General features: G+C 49.5%; 1 pseudogene across 1 annotated transcript in view; it reads left to right on the top strand.

The window, feature by feature from the left end:
• LOC308280067 (fidgetin-like) overlaps positions 1 to 3,931 on the top strand; it is a 77,356-nt pseudogene extending 73,425 nt beyond the window's left edge. Inside the window, exons 2-3 of the transcript in view lie at positions 392 to 807; positions 2,116 to 3,931. The product of the transcript in view is annotated as a fidgetin-like (transcript). The remainder of the gene's footprint in view (positions 1 to 391; positions 808 to 2,115) is intronic.
• Positions 3,932 to 7,845: the final 3,914 nt, after the last annotated feature.

The following is a 7,845-nucleotide window of genomic DNA, read 5'->3' as shown; positions in this document are numbered from 1 at the left end:
TTTTAAAAAGAGAGAAAAGAGCCGATCTACAAGCACACAACGCCTCGCACCGCAAGGCGTTGTGTGCTTGTAGATCTGCTGTTTTCACTACTTTTGTGCAACAGCCTTGTATGATGAAGCAGGGCTTTGCTTTGCGAAAAAATTGATCAATTTGAAACTTGGAGATACGAGGTTTCTGCCCGACAGTGACGATTTCCTTTGTTGGCCGCCCAGCCCCCAAAATGGAACAAAGGCCGACACTTTATTTTTTATTTTTTTCCTAATGGCCGGCTTGGACCGGCCGGGAATGAACCGGCCGTTTCGGGAGTTGTCCCGCTTTTCCCAATGGCCAGCACGGTTCCTGACCACTGCTTTAAAGTGTGCGCGTGTGTGTCCCCCTCTCATCTCCCAGGCCTAAAGATGCAGTGGACCCCCGAGCACAGCCAGTGGGCGGAGCAGCACTTCGACATCTCCTCCACGACGCGCTCCCCGGCCCACAAGGCTGAGGCCTACCGCTCCTCCGTGGTCCCGGTGGGCCACCTGCAGCGCAGCGCCCAGGCCTACCAGTACGCCTGGGCCAACGATGACATCTCGGCGCTCACCGCCTCCAACCTGCTCAAGAAGTACGCCGAGAAGTACTCGGGCATCCTGGAGATGCCCCCCTCCGCCGCCGCCGTCGCCGCCGCCGCCTCCTACTCCGAGGCGGGAGTAGGAGGGGTGGTGCCCGTGAACGGACGCAAGGGCGAGCCGGAGCCGTGGCAGGACGGCGTCTACCCCATGAGCTGCGTCCCCGAGGGCGTGGCGGTGCGGAAGGGCGGGGTGGCGGAGGTGAGATAAAATGTTGTTGTCCATTAAATTTAATATAAAATGGAAATGGTTTTTGGCACACAGGCAGTCAGTCAGTATACAACAATAAAACATACATAGAATTAGCAAGTAGGAGATGTCTGCGCGCTTCAGCCAGCAGATTGGTAGAAGGACTCGTTGGTGCTCAACAAGGACAAACTATATCAAAAAGACATGTTACCTGGGCACTTCAAAAATGACTACCCAGATAAAAAAGATGAAAAAAATGGAGCAAAAGATGGATACATAGAATTAGGTCATTCACGAATAGTGATTTTTAGTATCCGAATTATTCGACCTCAAAGTATTCGAATTAAATAATAAAACGGGCAATTCACCCTTTTCAAGTCCCGCCCGTTGTCCCGCCCCTCTTCTTACCCATTGGTTGCTGTGTCTTGGTGGGACAAAAGTCCTTTCTCTCCATCCACTACCATTGAAATTCAGTTTCTTCTTATTGTTATTTTGTTTGTTCAATTCTCATTTTAAACTTGGTTTCAGTAAAAAGTAGCCTCTCAGGTGTAGTATAGTGACTGGCCATGTTTTTTAATGTTTTTATCTCTCCAAAAATGATGTTTTAGCAAATTCAACATAAAAAAGGCAGAATCGGGGCGGGACAAGGCAGAAAGAGCCTGCTGGTTGGTCAGTCAGGGACCAATCAGAAGGCTGACAAAGGGTGAATTGTCGGTCTAGTAGTGACAGTTGCATTAGCTGGCTCTTACTCCATCATGACTTTGAGTTTGCCTGCTGGCCGCTGTTCTTTTGGTAATTAGTTCTGGGAGACCAAACGTGACGCATGACATCAGTATAGAGCATTAACCAATTCATCCACCGGGGTTTTATAAAAGAGAGAAAAAAATACAATAAAAAATAAGCGAATATTCGACTTCGGTGAACAACATTGAATAGTGACTTTGATATTCAAATATTCGAATATTCTGTGAATGCCCAACATACTGTAGAATACTCAAATGCATTAAAAACTATATAAAATGCATCCCATAACATAGCAGCTGTGATTAAGGGCCGTAGGGATTGGATGGAAGATTTAACAAGATTCTTATTTAAAATGGGCACTGCAGTTGGCACAAATTACAGTATGTCTTGTAACCTTTCTTCTTAGCTACAGTAGAGGTACTTTAAGCCTCCTGCCTGATGGTCAAATGCAGCTCAAATGAGGGGGCGAAGAGGGTGGGTAGAGTCATTGTAAATGTGAATTACCTTTTTTTGGGGGTTATGGAAAGGTTATGGAAATGTCCTAAAGTTGCATTGGTTTGTGTCCGATGATCTTAGGCGGTGGTGGGCCTGTGTAGCTCGCCGGGCTTGGCGTCCAGCAGCCTGAGCGAGCCCAGCTACTCCACCAGCAGCTGTGGGAGCCACGCGGGGGCCGCCGCCATGGTGTCTCAGGAATACGGCTCGGCCACCTACGGCGGCTCCTACCTGCACGGCAGCTACGGCTCACAGACGACCGCCCCCGCTCCCCCCCTCCCACCCCACCTTGGTGCCGGCGTACAACGGAGGCTCCCCCGGCCTGTCCGGCTATAATTACCCCCCGGCGGGCTACCCGGCTCAGAGCTCCGTGGGGCCCGGCTACAGCCCTGGCGGGGCGCCCCCTCCGCCCTCCTCCTACCTGCCCTCCGGCATCGCGGCGCCCACCCCCCTGCCCCCGTCCTCCGCGCTGCCGGGGTATCCCTACCAGGGCCACAATCTGACCCCCATCGCCCCCACGCCGCTCAACGGCGGCTCCTCGTCCACCTCGCTGAAGAGGAAGGCCTTCTACATGACGGGCCAAGGGGAGATGGACTCCGCTTATGGTAACTTCGGCTACGGCCAGCCTCGGAGCTCGGCCGAGAGCCCCATGTACAGGATAACAGACAGCGGCGGCTCGAGCGGCGGCGGCGGCTTTGACAGGAGCGCCGAGAAGTCCTCCCTGCCCTTCAGCGGCCAGAAGCAGTCGGAGCAGCAGCAGAGGAAGTACTCGGGCGGGCCGCTCACCCCTCCGTCCTACGTGTCGTCCACCCTCGGGGGCTCCCGCTCGGCCGACTCCCTGGCCAGCTTCACCTCGCCCTCGCTGAGCGAGCAGGACGACAACCACCACCTCCACCTGTCCCATTCGGCGCCGGGCCCCCCCTCCTCCTCCTCCTCCTCCACCTCCTCCTCCTCGCGGCACGCTGAGGAGCAGCTCAAGACCTGCGACCCCCACCTCCTGGACATGGTGACCTCCGAGATCCTCCAGCAGGGCCCCCCGGTGGACTGGAGCGACATCGCGGGTCTGGAGCCGGCCAAGACCACCCTGAAGGAGGAGGTCCTGTGGCCCATGCTGCGGCCGGACATGTTCAGCAGCCTGGGCCCGGCGCCGCGCTGCCTGCTGCTGTTCGGCCCGCGCGGCAGCGGCAGGACGTTGCTGGGCCGCTGCCTGGCCAGCCAGCTGGGGGCGCCGTTCCTGCAGCTCAGCGGCTCCACGCTGGCCACCAAGTGGCTGGCGGACGGCGAGAAGGTCCTGCGGGCGTCCTTCCTGGTGGCGCGCTGCCGGCAGCCGTCGGTGCTGTTCATCAGCGAGGTGGACATGCTGCTGTCGGCGCAGCTCAGCGAGGAGAGCCCCGTCAACCGGCTGAAAGCGGAGCTGCTGGCCCAGCTGGACGCGCTCCCCATGGGGGGGCCCGGGGAGGACGGGGCCGGCCAGGTGCTGGTGGTGTGCTCCACCAGCCGGCCCCAGGACATGGACGAGGGGCTCCGCCGATACTTCGGCCGGAGGGTCCTCGTGCCGCTGCCGGACGGCGGGGCCCGCCGCCAGATGGTCAAGCGGCTGCTGGCCCAGTCCCAGCACAAGTACTGTCTGAGCGAGGAGGAGCTGGGCTCGTTGGTCCAGCGCACCGAGGGCTTCTCCGGCCTGGACCTGGCCCGCCTCTGCCAGGAGGCCCTGGTGGGCCTGCTGCACGGAGGCATGGACAACATGGGGGGCATGATGCCCCCCCGCGGCGGAGGGCACGTCCGCCCCCTCACCTACCAGGACTTGGACGGTATCTTTTGTAAATTCCAGGCCAGTATATCACAGAAAGAGATTGACACGTACGCCGAGTGGAACAAAATGTTTGGCTGCAGCCAGTGAAAAAGATTAAGTAAAAAAAAGAAAACAGAAAAAAGGCTTTGAAATGAATATTCTGCCCTTGAGAGAACAGAGGCAACCCCCCCCCCCCCCCCCCCCCAATTCCTTCCCTCAGGGTAGAAGTATTATGCTGGAGGGAAAGGCACGGAGAAAGGCCAGCACGAGCCCCGAAAGACCCTCACAAGCGGGGGGTTTAGATGCACCGAGGGACCTGGTTGTGATGAGCTAAGTGTCATTTAGCAGTCGACAAGCTGAGATGTAATTAGAATGCTTTATGCTCTCCCTAAACAGCCAGGCGATGTTTACACGTTGTGAGCAGGTTGGCTTCAGAAGCGACGCCCCAGTGTTCTGTGTGTGTGTGTGTGTGTGTATATACTTATATGTCGTCGTTGTCGGGTGGAAACCTTGTATGTCCAAAACCGTTCTCTTTGTATTTATCGTTTTAAAAGTGATTTAAAATAGTGAAAATAGCCGATCTACAAGCACACAACGCCTCGCATCAGTGCTTGTAGGTCGGCTATTTTCACTTGTCTCGTGCGACAGTATTGTATGATGAAACAGGGCTTTGCTTCACGAAAAGAAAACGTACAAATTTGAAACATGGACGTACAAGGTTTCTGCCCGACAGTGACGATATGCTTTACCGTTATGTTTAGTTGGCTATCCAAGTGCCTGAAGTGGTGCTTTCTGAGTTTTCCTTTGTTTTTTTTGTTCTTAAAAAAAGAAAAGAAAAAAGCAACGAAACATTTTTATTTGCCTCACAATCTACATTCATGGCACGAGCTGGTGATTATTAAGAGCTTTAAAACCGTGGTGCGGTGAGATTGATAGTTTCCGTCTGGTGGTCAGTCATTGCTTATTGTCTGTCTGCGAGCTGTAATCCCATCGGGGTGGCAGTAGTCTGGGCCCTGTGGCTCGCACAACCTCTCCTGATCTCCTCCTGTTCTGCAAAATGAGACAAAACAAAAACAACAACAAAAACTCAGGAAAGCATTTGTGAAATTGTATAGCAGTACCTCAAGACATTTCAATGAAAAGCACTAAAGGCAGACAAAGACAGTTAAGAAAGCGGGTTGGGAAATCAGTAGTATTACATTTGTCTCGGCTGGTGATTCTTAACAGTGAAGAGGGGACAGTGAATGTACTGTACCAGATATAATTGGGAGTCAATAGTGAGAAGACTCGTTCTTTCATTTTACTTTTTGTTACCGATTGGGTTTTTATTTTTGTTATCCGTTTGAACCTTACAGATTCGGAGGCACATTTCCATCTCTCTTCAAAAATTCTAAAAACATATGTTGCTCTGTTCTGTTGGTTTCCGGGGGTTGAGCGGATGAACAGGTGTTGGGTTTTAGCGCGGTTGGGGGTCATGATCGGGGTTGTTTGGGTCCTGAGGTGTATATTTATAAAATGCCCATAATAGACATGGTTTCTGTCATGCAATGCTGCATGAGATGTCTCCATGGAGGCTCCATGGAATTGTGTTAATTAACTCGTCAGCGCAGAGCAGCAGCATATTTTTTTTTTTTGTCACGGCACTCATCAAAAACAAAAACAGCAAAAAGGCTAGGTTTTCTGCCATGGACACTCTTGACTCTTAAAAAAAAAACGGTACCTCTTTGTGTGGGTTTTTAAACTAATTGCCATACTTCATATTGTTTGTTTATGTCCTCCATTCTAGTTTACCCCGATTAGCTTCATCTCGAGAAGCCGAGTGTTTGGGGAACGTAATCATATTCATAGTCTGTGTAGCGGGTCACCGAACCCATTCAGCATAGAGTAGAAACTGTTAACTTTATCAAACTCAACTCTGCTGCAGCTAGAACAAACACACGCTAGACTTCTGCCCACATTCTATCTTGGACTTGGCATCAAATTATAGATATGCCCAAGGTTTGATTTGAAAAGAAGAAGAAGAAGAAAAAAAGAAGCAGGGGTGGGGGGACATTTTCTTAACCGCTTAAGCCTTATATACTTTGTCGTACAACAAAAAAATACGAAAATATCGTATTTACATTCAGTCTGACCAGAAGCAGGTGATTAAAAAATAATGTTCTAAAACAGCTAGTTCCATCCCTTGATCCTGATTGGCTGGTTTACCTTTAATTGCTGTGGTATATGAGACTATAATCCACACCTTGAATCAGTTTATATCAAACCCAGGTGCGTTATTTATTTCCACAGTGTTCCCCAGTGCACCGATTATCTGCACCTGTGTTGTTGGCAACAAAGCTGAGAACTACTTTCTTGTAGCTGGGAACTATACTTTCTTGCAGAGCTTGTAGTGAATTATTTGTGAAATAGAACAGTTTTAATTGGTACTATGATGGCTATGATTTTTGTCTCACCACGCCTCTCAGCCGTTATAAAATACCAGGTAACCACATGCCTCGCTTATTGCTTCAACAATTAACGACCAGAGGTGGGATGTCAAAAGCAGAGGCATCGATTCTCCCCTCCCCCCCTAGCAAATGGAAACCCTGGATAAGCCCAACGCAGAACGGCGACAGACAGTGCAGTGTTATTTCTCTCGCTTTTCATTTGTCAATCATGTCTGCTATATCTAGTGATTGATGGGATAGTACCTCAAGCACATGACAGAAGTGCACTCTGATACCCACTTCAGCTCCCTGAAAAGCTTTGTAGTACCCAGTGCGGAATCTAACTCGTAGGCCAAGGGTCTTCAACAGGGCGTCCGGGACCCCTAGGGGGTCCTCAGAGTTACTACAGGGGGTCCTCCAAATCTTTGTGTGATAAAAGCTTCTTTTTTTTCTCCTTTTTTATATTAACCACTTGAACCCTAGCGTCCATGTTCTGAGAACTTTAGCCGAAAATAGCAGATCTACAAGCTCACAACGCCTCGCGTTGCGAGGCGTTGTGAGCTTGTAGATCGGCTATTTTCGGCAAAGAGGTTTGGTGTAGAGGGGGAAAAGAGTACAGAGTGAAAGGTCAAATGTATTAAGTATTGATGTGGTTAAATATCTGAAAACACAAATTGACATGAATCTAAAATGCACTGATGATTGTGCTGTCAAAAGATGAAACTAAATGGAATCTATGAACAGGTTGTGGGGGTCCCTGCTTCATCTCTCTCTCAACTAAGGGGTCCTCGGTCTGAAAACGTTGAAGACCCCTGGTGTAGGCTTTGTTTCCCTCCCGAGTCCCTTGTTCTACTGAAGTTTATGTGTCGCCGATTTGATTGCATTTGAATGTATTTTTATCTCCTTCCTTGTCGCTGTCTGAGGGACCTTTGCTTGGCCTCGAAGAACTAAAGAATATTAATTTAATGAGAAGTGTGCTAAAACATTTTTTGTGTGTTGCTGTTTTGTTTTTGTTTTTGTCTTTTGTTACGGTGTAACATTCGTGACCTGGTTTACCAAAATCATTTGGTTTTCACTGAAATGGAACAGTCGAAATCTAGCATTTTGGCTCATCTGGGAATTTGTCAGGTTTTAATAAAACAATGTCTTGGCTTTCACAACTTGTAAATATTGTCGCCTAAATCAGGTGAGAACAATAAGTTTGAAGCTTGTAACGCAAGACGGAATGCGGGCGGAGAATGTGTCAACAACCTATTTCTTTCTGTTTCTTTCCTGGCTATTTTTATGTTTCTTGTTGTACAGAGGACTTGAGGGCAGATTTATAAACTTATAGCATGAAGACAATCGATGGATTGACAATTCCATGGGAAAGGAAATATATGAAAAACGTTAAATGTTAAATGAAAAAGCCTCTGAAGTGCAATGGGTCTGACTCATACCAAACATTAAGTCCCCCTCAACCACACCCCCACCAACAGAATATATCAATCTGAATAAAAAACATCTTAAGACACATACAAATCTGACTAATTTTGGTCGGGCAGGTCCAATGTCTATACCAGTGATTACAAAACTTTTTTTTTTTTAAATTGGAGA

Source organism: Nannobrachium achirus (assembly GCF_963921795.1).
Source record: "Nannobrachium achirus genome assembly, chromosome: 24".
Taxonomy (NCBI): Eukaryota; Metazoa; Chordata; class Actinopteri; order Myctophiformes; family Myctophidae; genus Nannobrachium; species Nannobrachium achirus.
The sequence above is the reverse complement of the archived record's forward strand: the minus strand, read 5'-3'. Positions and strand labels throughout refer to the sequence as shown.